This window comes from Mirounga angustirostris, unplaced genomic scaffold, assembly GCF_029215605.1.
Source record: "Mirounga angustirostris isolate CCGP_5_RB_7025 unplaced genomic scaffold, mMirAng1.0.hap1 SCAF_5, whole genome shotgun sequence".
Classification (NCBI taxonomy): Eukaryota; Metazoa; Chordata; class Mammalia; order Carnivora; family Phocidae; genus Mirounga; species Mirounga angustirostris.
The window spans coordinates 102,161,079-102,174,317 of NW_026991713.1; the positions used below are offsets into that span (position 1 = coordinate 102,161,079).

The window sequence follows — 13,239 nt, forward strand, 5'->3', positions numbered from 1 at the left end:
TGTGTCCTTTTCAATTTCTTTCATCAATATCATAAGAGTTTTCAGTGTATAGATCTTTCACTCTCCTCATTTAAATTTATTCCTAAATATTTCATCCTTTTAAAGGTATTGTAAATGAGATTTTCTTCTTCTTTTTTTTTTTTTAAAGATATTATTTATTTATTTGACAGAGAGACACAGCGAGAGAGGGAACACAAGCAGGGGGAGTGGGAGAGGGAGAAGCAGGCTTCCCGCCAAGTGGGGAGCCTGATGCAGGACTTGACACCAGGACCCTGGGATCATGACCTGAGCCGAAGGCAGCGCTTAACGACTGAGCCGCCCAGATTTTACCTCAATGAGATTGTTACCCCACCCAGATTCTCACCCCAATGAGATTGTTTTCTTAATATATATATTTTTGATGGTTCAGTGCAGTTAATTGATTTTTTTGTATATTGGTTTATATCCTGCAAATTTATTGACTTCGTTTATTCTAACATTTTTTGGCGGTTTTCTTTTTTTTAAGATTTTATCTATTTGGGCTAGAGAGGGAGCACCAGCAGGGAGAGGGGCAGAGGGAGAGGGAGAAGCAGACTCCCAGCTGAGCAGGGAGCCCGACATGCCCCGGGATCATGACCTGAGCCGAAGGCTTAACCGACTGAGCCACCCAGGCACCCCTTTGGTGTTTTTTCTATATAAGATCATGTCATCTACAGATAGAGATTTTACTTCTTTTCCAATTTGGATGCCTTTTATTTCTTTTTTTTTTGCCTAAGTGCTCTGGCTAGGACTTCCAATGCCATATTGAATAGAAGGGGTGAGAATGGGCATCTTTGTCTTGTTCCTGATTTTAGATGTAAAGCTTTTCAGCTTTTTACCATTGAATATGATATTAGCTTGTCATTAGCTATTGAGATGTTAGCTATTGAGATGATCATATGAACTGTGATAATATTGATCCTGTTAATGTGGTATAATATATTTGTTGATTTGCATATGTTGAATCATCTCTTGCATCCCAGGGATAAATTTGACTTGATCATGGTATATGATTGTTTAAATGTGCTACTGAATTAGGTTTCCTAGTATTTTGCTGAGGATTTTTACATCTATGTTCATCAGGGATATTAGCCTGTAATTGTCTTATCTTGTAGTGTCCCTGTCGGGCTTTGGTATTGGGGTAATGCTGCCTTTGTAAAATGAATTTGGAAGTGCTCCTTTCTTCCAGTTTTTTGGAAGAGCTTGACAAGAATTGGCATTAATTCTTCTTTAAATTATTGATAGAATTTACCAATGAAGGTCATGGGCTTTTCTTTGTTTAAAGATGTTTGATTACTGTTTCAGTCTTCTTACTTTTTTGTTACTGGTTTGTTCAGATTTTTAATTTTTTTCATGATTGAGTCTTGGTAGGTTGTATGATTATAGGAGTTTATCCATTTCTTCCAGATCATTTAATTTCTTGGAGTGTAATTGTTCATAGTAGTATTTTATGATCTTTTCCATTTCTTAAGTATTAGTTGTAATATCTCTTATGTCATTATTTTATTTGAATCTTTTTGCTTGATTAGCCTAGCCAAAGGTTTGTCAATTTTGTTTATTGTAAAAACAAACAAAGCCCCACATCCTAGTGTCATTGGTTTTTAAAATTGTTTTTCTAGTCTCTATTTTATTTCTGTTGTAATCTTATTATTTCCTTCTGCTAACTTTGGGCTTAGTTAGTTCTTTTTCTGGCTCCTTGAAGTGTTAAGTTAGATTGTTTATTTGAGATTTTTCTTTTTTCCCAATGTAGGTATTTATTGGCTTAAACTTCCCTCTTAGAACCCCTTTTGCTGTATCCCAGAAGTTCTGACATTTTTTTTTTCCAGCTTTGTCTCAATGTATTCTTTTTATTTCTCTTTTTATTTTTGCTTTGACTCATTGGTTGTTCAGGAGCATGTCATTTAATTTCCACATTTTTGTGAATGTTCCCGTTTTCTTCCTGATACTGATTTCTAGTTTCATACCATTGTGGTTGGAAAAGATACTAGGTATACTTTTAGTCCTCTTAAATTAGTTAAGACTTATTTTGAGGCCTAACGTGATTCATCATAGGAAATGTTTTGTATATGCTTGAGAAGAATGTGTATTTTGCTGCTGTTGGATGGAATGTTCTATATATCCATTAGGTCTGTTTGGTCTGAAGTGTTACTCAAGGCCAGTATTTCCTTACTGCTTTTGTATTGGGATGATCTATCTATTTTTGAAAGTAGGTATTGCTGTCTGTGTGTCTTTTCAGTTTGGTTAATAATTACTTTATATATTTAGGTTCTCTGGTGTTGGTTGCATGTGTATTTACAATTATATGCTTTTGTTGAGTTGACCCCTTTATAATTACATAATGTCTGTCTATCTTTTGTCATAGTTTTAACTGAAAGTGTATTTTTGTCTGGTATAATAAGTATAGCTACTCCTCTTTCTCTTTTTTTTTTTTTTTTTGATTTAAAGTTTTTATTTAAATTCTAGTTAGTTGGGGTGTCTGGGTGGTTCATTTAAGCGTCTGACTCTTGATTTCCGCTCAGGTCATGATCTCAGAGTTGTGAGATGAAGCCCTGAATTGGGCTTTGCGCTGAACATGGAGTCTGCTTGAGATTCTCTGTCCCTCTGCCGCTCGCCCTGCTTGCGTGCGCAATCTCTCTCTCTAAATAAATAAATAATTAATAAAAAATAAATCCTAGGGGCACCTGGGTGGCTCAGTCGTTAAGCGTCTGCCTTCGGCTCAGGTCATGATCCCAGCGTCCTGGGATCGAGCCCTCCATCAGGCTCCCTGCTCCGCAGGAAGCCTGCTTCTCTCTCTCCCGCTCCCCCTGCTTGTGTTTCCTCTCTCGCTGTGTCTCTCCCTGTCAAATAAATAAAGAAAATCTTGAAAAAAAAAAAAATCCTAGTTCGTTAACATATATGGTAAAATTGGTTTCAGGTGTAGAATTTAGTGATTTATCGCTTAATATAACACCCAGTGCTCATCAGAGGTGCCCTCCTTAATATCCATCACCCATCTAGCCCATCCCCCACTCACCTCCCTGTGTCAGCCCTTAGCTTGTTCTCTATAGTTAAGAGTCTCTTAAGATTTCCTTCCCTCTTGGGGCACCTGGGTGGCTCAGTCGTTAAGCGTCTGCCTTTGGCTCAGGTCATGATCCCAGGGTCCTGGGATCAGGCCCCGCATCGGGCTCCCTGCTCCGCGGGAAGCCTGTTTCTCCCTCTCCCACTCCCCCTGCTTGTGATCCTGCTCTCACTGTGTCTCTCTCTGTCAAATAAATAAATAAAAATAAATAAAATAATAAAAAAAAAATTTCCTTCCCTCTCTCTCTTTTTTTCCTCCTTCCCCTATGTTCATCTGTTTTGTTTCTTAAATTCCACGTAAGAGTGAAATCATGTGGTATTTGTCTTTCTCTGGCTGACTTATTTCACTTAGCATAATACACTCTAGCTTTATCCACATCGTTGCAAATGGCAAGATTTCATTCTTTTTGATGGCTGAGTAATATCCTGCTCTCTTTCATTTACAATTTGCATAGAATATCTTTTTCCATCTCTTTGTTTTCAGCCTGTGTGTCCTTATAGCTAAAGTGAATCTCTTGTAGTGAACATATTGTTGGATCTTGTTTTTTAATCCACTCACATACTCTTACATCTTTCATTGGAGAATCAAATCCATTAACATTTAAACTGTTATTGATATTTAAGGACTTACTGTTGCCATTTTACTGTTTTCTGACTTTTATTTCCTTTGTTCCATTCTTCTCTTATTGTCTTTCTTCATGATTTAATGATTTTTAAATAGTGGTATGCATTGAATTTTTTATCTTTTATGTATCTACTTGAGCAATCTTCTTTTTGGTTGCCATGAGGCTTACATAAAAACATAACACCTTATTTTAAGCTGATAACAACATATTCAACACTTTTACCCCATCCCATCTTTTATATTATTGATGTCACAATTTACATATTTTTACATTGTGTATTCATTAGCAAAATATTGTAGCTATAGCTACATATTTTTAAATTTTACGTTTTTTTTACATATTTTACATATTTTACGTATTTTTAAATTTTTTTATCTTTTATTTATTTTTTTTAGATTTTATTTATTTATTTGACAGAGAGAGACACAGCGAGAGAGGGAACACAAGCAGGGGGAGTGGGAGAGGGAGAAGCAGGCTTCCCGCTGAGCAGAGAGCCCGATGTGGGGCTTGATCCTAGGACCCTGTGATCATGACCTGAGCTGAAGGCAGATGCCTAACAACTGAGCCAGCCAGGCGCCCCCAATTTTTTTTTTTAAAGATTTTATTTGAGAGCGTGTGCACAAGAGTATGGTGAGGGGTAGAGGGAGAGTGAGAAGCAGACTCCCCACTGAGCAGGTAGCCCAACATGGGGCTTGATCCCAGAACCCTGATATCATGACCTGAGCTGAAGGCAGATGCCCAACCGACTGAGCCACCCAGGCGCCTGTAGCTATAGTTATTTTTAATAGTTTTGTTTTTTAACTTTTATACTAAAGTTGAAAGTGATGTGCACACCATCAGTACAGTATTAGAATAATCTGTATTTGGGTATACACTTTCGTTTGTCAATGAGTTATAATTTTGTATGTTTTCATGTTATTAATTAGTATCCTTTCATTTCAGTTTGAAGAACTCTTTAGCAATTCTTGTAAGGCAGGTGTGGTAATAACTCCCTCAGCTTTTGTTTGGGAAAGTATCTCTTGTTTTTGAAAGTTTATTTCTTTTTTTAAAAATTAATACCTTTTTTTTTTAAGATTTTATTTATTTATTTTACAGAGAGCACAAGTAGGCAGAGTGGCAGGTAGAGGGAGAGGGAGAAGCAGGCTCTCTGATGAGCAGGGAGCCCGACGTGGGGCTCGATTCCAGGACCCTGGGATCATGACCTGAGCTGAAGGCAGATGCGTAACAGACTGAGCCACCTAGGCACCCCAATACTTCGTTTTTTTGAGCAATTTTAAGTTGTTAGAAAAATCGAGTGGAAAGTACAGAGTTCCCATATACCCTCTTTCATTCCCTCTAGTTTCCTGTAGTATTGATATATTTCATTAGTGTAGTATATTTGTTATGGTTGATGTGCCAGTATTGATGTATTATTATTGACAAAATTCAATAGTTTACAATAGGGTTTATTCTTTGTGTGGGTTGTGAGAAATGTGTAATTATATGTATCCACCATTACAGCATCATACAGAATAGTTTCACTGCCCTAAATATATCCTGTGCTCCACCTATTCATCTCTCTCTCTTTTTCCCCTGAACTCCTGTTAATCACTGATCTTTTTACTGTCTCCCTAATTTTGCCTTTTCCAGAATGTCATATAGTTGAAATCGTATGTATATAGCCTTTCAGATTGGCATCTTTCCATTAGCAATATTCATGTAAATTTCCTCTGTGTAAGTTTTTTTGCATGGTTTGATAGCTTGTTTCTTTTTATTACTGAATAATATTTTGTTGTGTCAGTGTATCACAGTTTATCCATTCACCTATGGAAGAATATCTTGCTTTCAACTTTTGGTAATCGTGAATAAAGCTACCATAAACATTTGCAACTTCTTGTGTGGCCCTAAGTTTTCAACTCATTTAGGTAAATTGCCTTTTTAACTTTTATATTTAGGCACACACATTTTTATATAGCTGTAAAGCTTATTTTTATCTAGTTGTAATAAGCATTTTGTCTTGCTCCTTAATTTTAAGATACCATAAACAAACCATTTGTACATTTTCTAAATGTACTTAATATTCTAATGAGAAAAATGAATGTAGTTTACCATTCTTTTGTTACTGGTTAACTACTTTTTTTTTCTCCCTAAAATAAATGCTTTTGTGCATGTAGATTTTCCCATTTTATATTGCGTTAGTATAAATTTCAAGGAGAAATTCCAAAAAGTAGGGTTATTAGGTCAAGGAGTCAAGGCCATTTTTAGGTAGTTCTTTATGTACTAGGACTGCAGATCCTGTTCTGTGTATACTGGAGATTTACTACAGTTTATATTGCTATCCAGAAAAGAGTAGTATCAGTTATATGTATAATTCTAAGGTCTAACTTTTTTGTTTTTAAACTTCTCAATGGTGTCACTTAAGAAAGTGGTGGTATTGTGTTTTTTTGTTGTTCAGAAATTAATGTTTGTCATCTCGATCTTCTGTTCTTGATTACTTCAGAACTTTATGTAATAATTTATTGAAGATTTTAGATGTAGTTTTAATACATGCCTAAGTTTCTCTTATTATGATGTAGTCTGAATGTGCATCTAGTGTAGTTAAATAAGATTCTTTCACAAATAATTCTCTTTATAGCGGGGAAACAGGCTTTCCTTGAGACAGCATGCTCTTGGATACAACCCTAAGAGTAATAATTAAACTCTTGAGACCTGCAGTAACTTCTTTTGCAAGTTAAATATCAATAGAATTACTGGATCAATTTTTTTTGTAGGTCATTAAGTTGGGTTTTTTGAAGGTATATTTCAAATATAGAAATTTAAAGTTAGGAAAATATATTCCTGGCTAAACCATGTACCCTTATTTTTGGTACAAAAAATTTGGTCAGAGTTACTGTGCATATTTTTGGCCTACTTTCATTTCTACTTAGGGCATCATGGCTTGAGTGGAGAAAGTGTGAAGGACCTGAGTTTGAATTCTGTTCTTCTACTTGCCAGCTGGGAGACTTTGAGTTACCTGCTCAACCTGTTTGAACCTAAGGTTCCTCAGCTGTAGAAGGGAAGTATTGAGTCCTTACAGTTGTTGTGAAGACTAAATCAGATAATGCGTACTTGACAGCATGTTTATATTAAATAACATGTATTTATTTCTGTTTGGAATTGTGGTCTCCTTTTGTTAGATATTCAGTGCCTGAATACTTGTTCTTTAGACAAATTGTTTAGGTATATTTCAGCGCACTTTTCATAGTTTAAGTTTTTTTTTTTTCTTTTCAAAAGAGTGTTATTAATTTGTCATGTAGAAAATACATGTTTGTTACCAGGCTTTAGGTTTTCTGCTGAATTGTGTTTCAAAACCAGTCATTTCCTTCTGGAGTTGGTACCTGGTTGTCTTCATGGTGTTATTTATAATTTCCAAGTTTACCAGATAGAAAGATGGGTCCATAAAGAAATGTTGGAAAAGGAGTACACCAGTGAGTTGTTCATTAGTCTTCCTGTAATGCAAGAAACACAGTTTGTTATACAAACTGGCCTTCCTTCCTTCCTTCCCTCCTCCCTCCCTCCCTTCCTTCCGATTTTATTATTTATTTATTTGCCAGAGAGAGAGAGAGAGAGCACAAGCAGGGGGAGCAGCAGGCTGAGCAAGGAGCCCAGTGTGGGACTCGATCCCAGGACCCTGGGATCATGATCTGAGAAAAAAGCAGATGCTTAACGACTGAGCCACCCAGGTATCCTAGACTTTTATTTATTTCTTATTTTATTTTATTTTACTTTATTTTTTTTAGAGAGAAAGAGAGGGAGTGCATGCACACAGGGTTGGGGGACGCAGGGGGGAGGGGTACAGGGGTAGAGGGGAGAGGGAGAGAGAATCTTAAGCAGGTTCCACGAGATCATGACCTGAGCCAAAATCAAGAGTCAAATGCTTTTTTTTTTTTTTTTTTTTAAAGATTTTATTTATTTATTTGACAGAGAGAGCGAGAGAGCACAAGCAGGGGGAGCAGTAGAAGGAGAGGGAGAAGCAGGAAGCAGGCTTCCTGCTGAGCAAGGAGCCCGATGCGGGGCTCGATCCCAGGACTCTGGGATCATGACCTGAGCCGAAGGCAGACGCTTAACCATCTGAGCCACCCAGGCGCCCCAAGAGTCAAATGCTTTAATCAACTGAGCCACCCAGGTGCCCCTACAAACTGACTTTTATTTATTTATTTATTTATTTATTTATTTATTTATTTATTTATTTATTTTTAAAGATTTTATTTATTTGAGAGAGAGAATGAGAGACAGCACAAGAGGGAAGAGGGTCAGAGGGAGAAGCAGACCCCCAGCTGAGCAGGGAGCCCGATGCGGGACTCGATCCGGGACTCCAGGATCATGACCTGAGCCACAAACTGACTTTTAATGACAGCATTACTCCCATCCTTTCCATATTCTTACTTGGAATTTAGGATTTGGTCAGTGTCGTCTTAAAGAGTTGCCATATGTCAGATTCACTTTTTTTGATTATTTTTTCTATTCTGAGGTAGAAGTAAATGATAGAATATTATCAGTAATTGATTTTAATGTATTATTCCCTTATGGTCATGCCTTAGTAAGTTTTATTATTTTCTGTTTTATTTATAAATTGAATTTAGTTTTTCATGTTGAGCCAAAAACTCTAATTCTGTCATTTCTTGTTTTAGAGAAAACCAAAACAACTCCTTTTTCCCTCCCCAGGGAGTTCATATTTTTGTTCCCTCATTTTTTTTTTAAAGATTTTATTTATTTATTTGAGAGAGAAAGAGAGAGAGAGCATGAGAGGCGGGAGGCTCAGAGGGAGAAGCAGGCTCCCCGTTGAGCAGGGAGCCCGATGCGGGACTCAATCCCGGGACTCCAGGATCATGACCTCAGCTGAAGGCAGTTGCCTAACCAACTGAGTCACCCAGGTGCCCTCCTCTTATTTTTTTCTTTAAAGAGTGTCTGAGAGGGCGCCTGGGTGGCTCAGTTGGTTAAGTGACTGCCTTCGGCTCAGGTCATGATCCTGGAGTCCCGGGATCGAGTCCCGCATCGGGCTCCCTGCTCAGCAGGGGGTCTGCTTCTCCCTCTGACCCTCTTCCCTCTCGTGCTCTCTGTCTCTCATTCTCTCTCTCAAATAAATAAATAAAATCTTAAAAAAAAAAAAAAAAGAGTGGGAGAATTCCAGAGCCTAAAAGAATAAAATACCGACTAAATAAGTGAATTCTCCAGCCTGCACAAATCATTTTATCTCAGATTGGTAGTTATGCTGGTCTCTGCTATCTCCCCAAGTGATGATCTTTTGGGGATGGATAAGCTCTGCTACTCAAAACTATCTGGCAGCTTCATAAGCATGTTTATTAATGGAGTGGGTACAGTTAAATAGATTTTCTTCTGTGTTGAATGATGCAGCCATTTTCGTGGATATTTTTCTCTATTTTGATCAGGGACTAAATTTTTATATTCATATTCTTTTGAAGAGCAAAGGAATACTTTTCTTAAAAATGGAAATTAATAGTTGCATTGATAACAACAAAAAGTCCATCTTTGTTGAGTATATTTGGGGGCTGGTCACCTTAAAGAGTAACAGTTCTTGAGTGAGATATTCTCTTCAACGCAAGATTTCTTTTTTAATTTTATACTGCCATAAAAATTCTTTTGGGGGGATGACTTACATATAGGCTTTTGGGGGGGCAGTAATAGAGTTGAAAGGAAAAAATTTTTACGATTTTATTTGAGAGAGAGAGAGAGAGAGAGTACAAGTTGGGGGAGGGGCAGAGGGAGAAGCCGACTCCCTGATGAGCAGGGAGCCCAACACAGGGCTTGATTCCTGGACCCTGAGATCATGACCTGAGCCAAAGGCAGATGCTTAACTCACTGAGTCACCCAGGCGCCCCAGAGTTGAAAGGAAAATCTTAAGTTAGAGAACATGAAGTCCTTCAGAAGACATTTGAAAATTTACTGTGTACCAAGAAGTGTACTTGCCTGTGAATTTAAAAGATGATTAAAGTACTGCTCTCTGTTTTTATACTTTTGCTTGTACTCTAGTGGGAACACACAGAGGTTATTACCCTACCTTAGGATGCTTCCTGGAGGAGAGGGGAATACCTGACTGGAGTTCTGAAAAATGAGAAAGTTAGCAAAATGAAAGTGGAGGTGGTTCTAGACTGAGTGTAATATGGAGGACACCTGGAGAGAAGAGGTAGCCGAGTACATTGAGTATCTAGAATTTAGTATACCTGAAGTGGCTTTCTGGTAAGGAGAAGAAGATTGGATGCCTTTTGTGTTGTACTGAGAAGTTTTTACTTTATTCTATAAGCTGTGAGCATTCATTTAAAGATTTTAAGTAGGGATGAGACATTACCTTGTTTTAATTTGAGCTAAACTAAATGGTTTTAAAAATTACAAATACAAAAATATAGATTTATCTTGACATGGTGAAAGACTAGATGAAAACTTAACCAAAATCACACTCTACTATCTTAGTTAATTTCTTGTCTGCTGTAGGCTTTTAGCTCAGGGGTTAGCAAACTTTTTTGGTCTCAGGGCTTCTTTATACTCTTAAACATTGAGGACTTAATTCCATGTACAACCTTAATTCTCTTTTGGACATGTTTCATAACATATTCACAGGTTCCAGGGGTTAAGATGTAGACATCTTTGGTGGTGTGGGGCATTATTCTGCTTTACCATAATTTACTTACCTCTTTTTAAAAAAATTAATTAATTAATTGAGCAAGGCAGAGGGAGACAGGGAGAATTCCAAGCAGACTCCACACTGAGTGTGGAACCTGATGAGGGGCTTGATCCCACACTGTGAGACCATGACCTGAGCTGAAATCAAGAGTTGGACACTTAACCTACTGAGCCACCCAGGTGTCCCTTTTAAAAAGAAAGGAATTTTGAGGCATAAGTTTCAGGTCTGACTTGGTTGCCAATCTTACCTCTAGATTGAAAATTTTCTTTTGAAGAAATACTCTTTAACTTTTTAAAAAGAAGATAATTTAAGCTACCCTTTTCTGATATCCCCGTAGCCATTTTCTTTTTTTTTAAAGATTTTATTTATTTATTTGAGAGAGAGAATGAGAGAGAACACATGAGAGGGGATAGGGTCAGAGGACAAAGCAGACTCCCTGCCGAGCAGGGAGCCCGATGCAGGACTCGATCCAGGGACTCCAGGATCATGACCTGAGCCGAAGGCAGTCGCTCAACCAACTGAGCCACCCAGGCGCCCCCCAGTAGCCATTTTCTTACTGGTGAGGATTCTTCTCAGTGCTTTTTGTGTTTTCCATTTACCTAAGCTTGAAAAGAGGCAAAAAAAAATTTTTTTTAAAAGAGTTAAAAAATAAAGGTTACCATGTTGTGGTCATTGTTTAATGCAAAGAAAGAAGGCACCTGGGAACAGTTACAGAATTGTGACCTTGGGTGGTTTTACAAATTTTGTTATGAGTCACTTTTCCATTTTAGAAAATCTTTATTAAACTAGAATCTAAGGGTGTGTTTTTCTGTATCTTGTTTCTGGTACTTACTAGCCATTGTCAGGTTAATAGTGGGACATGTCATTTGATCTGTTAATTTATATAATTTTTTCAATTCCTTCATGATGTGAGAAGAAATATAACTTAAGGAAGAATAATGATTTTTTTAGGTTTAGTAAACACAGAGTTCTTCAGGATAGAAAAAACCCAAATTGTGACACCTTTTTGTTCTGCTGTTTGTGTAGTTTTGTAGACAGAAATAGATGAACATACTTGCAGTCTAGGCATTGGGATGCTATGTTAATCATTGCTCTGTTGGGAAACCTGGAGATTTCCTAATCTATAAAATGGAGTTGATAAAGTAAGCTTACTGTTTTAGGGTAGGGTTGGTGAAATGTAGCCTCCAGGCTTTTGCCTTTTTTTGTATGGCTCATGAGCTAAGAGTGGTTTTTACATTTTTAAATAGTTTTAAAGAAGTTGTTTTGTGACATATGAATGTAAATGATACGACGTGTAAATTTCAGTGTCCATAAATAAAACTTCATTGGTATACAGCCACACCCATTCACTTACGTATTGTCTAAGGTCAATTTTACACTACAGTGTAAGAGTTAAGTAGCTGTATCAGATACCTTTTATGGCCTGCAAAGTCTAAAATGTTTACTATCAGGACTTTTACAGAAAAAGTTTGTTGATCCTGCCTGAGTGTCCTCAACACTGACTAGTTAATTGTATGCTCTTGAAGCGGTTTCCCCAAAAGCTTATTAAGTTAAAAATCAAATGGTAAATGACTAAAGGGCCATGATGATGTCTGCTACTAGAGATAAACATTGAGATGTAATTAATTTTCATTTATTTCTGAAGAAACGTGCTACTATCGAAAGGCAGATGTATTTGTTTGCTAGGGCTTCCATAAAATACCAGACTGGGTGGCTTAAACAACAGAAATTTATTTTCCCACAATTATGGAGGTTAGAGGCCCAACATCAAGGTGTTGGCAGTTTTGGTTTCTCCTGAGATCTCTCTTCTTGGCTTGCAGACAGTTACCTTCTTGCTGTGTCCTCACATGGCCTTTTTTCTGTGCATATGCATCTCTGGTATCTTCCTCTTTTTATAAGAATACCAGTCATATTTGATAAGGGCCCTACCATTATGAATTTAATTACCTCCTTAATAGGCCTAACTTCAAATATAGTCATATTCTAAAGTACTTGGAGTTAGGGCTTTAACATGAATTTTGGGGGACAGAGTTCAGTCTGTGGACTGAAGGGAATTTTTTTTTTTTAATTTGAGAGGGTGTGTGCACATGACGAGGGTGGGAGGGGCAGAGGAAGAGGGAGAAGCAGACTACCTGCTGAGCAGGGAGTCCGATGTGGGGCTTGATCCCAGGACCCTGAGATCATGGCCTGAGCTGAAGGTAGACGCTTAACCTACTGAGCCACCCAGGTGCCCCAATACCAAGGAATATCTAATAGAAGCTTCATTTAATCATTAGGTAAAATTTGAGGGTGTATTACATGACAGGCACTGTTAGAGATATGTGTGGTGAACAGGACAGAAAGGTTTGCACTTTTGGAACTGATGGTTTGGTGGGGGAAGATAGATAATAAAAAGGAAACAAGCAAAAATATGATTTCAGAGAGTGGGAAGTGCTATCAGTGACTGGTATGGAGGGTGGTGTAATGCTGTGTTAGGTAAGGATGGTCATGTAAGTGTTTTTGGAAAAGGTGACTTTAGGGACCAGGTCTTTTTCCAGGTCTTGATGACTCTCGGGATTGGTATAGACAAGGATCAGAAGAATAACTGAACAGGTTAGGGAGCTTTATGAAGTAAATTGGAGAGGTTGACAGGGACCAAATCATGAAGGGCCTTGTGGAGATTATAGAAAAGGTTTTGGTTTTCTTTTGCACAAGGAATAAAATGTACCAGAGGTATTTTAGCGGGGTAATTGGTATGATTTTTCTGTTTGAAAGAACACTTTGGCCGTTGTATAGACTGCAGGTTTGAGAATAGAGACAAGGAGACCCATTAGGGGATTATCAAAAGTATTCTTGGTCAGAGATATTGATAACCTGGCCTAAGAAGTGATAGAGAGGGCG

General features: G+C 37.6%; 1 protein-coding gene across 3 annotated transcripts in view; it reads left to right on the plus strand.

Annotated features, from left to right (window-relative positions):
• The window catches only part of ADIPOR2 (adiponectin receptor 2), a 97,522-nt gene that overhangs the window by 28,203 nt on the left and 56,080 nt on the right, over positions 1-13,239 (plus strand). The window contains exon 1 of one of the 3 annotated variants that reach the window (XM_054507260.2): positions 7,295-7,402. The exons of the other annotated variants lie outside the window; for them this stretch is intronic. The gene's annotated coding sequence lies outside the window, so the exon portion shown is untranslated. Of the gene's footprint in view, positions 1-7,294; positions 7,403-13,239 lie in introns of those variants that run through there. 3 annotated transcript variants of the gene reach the window in all.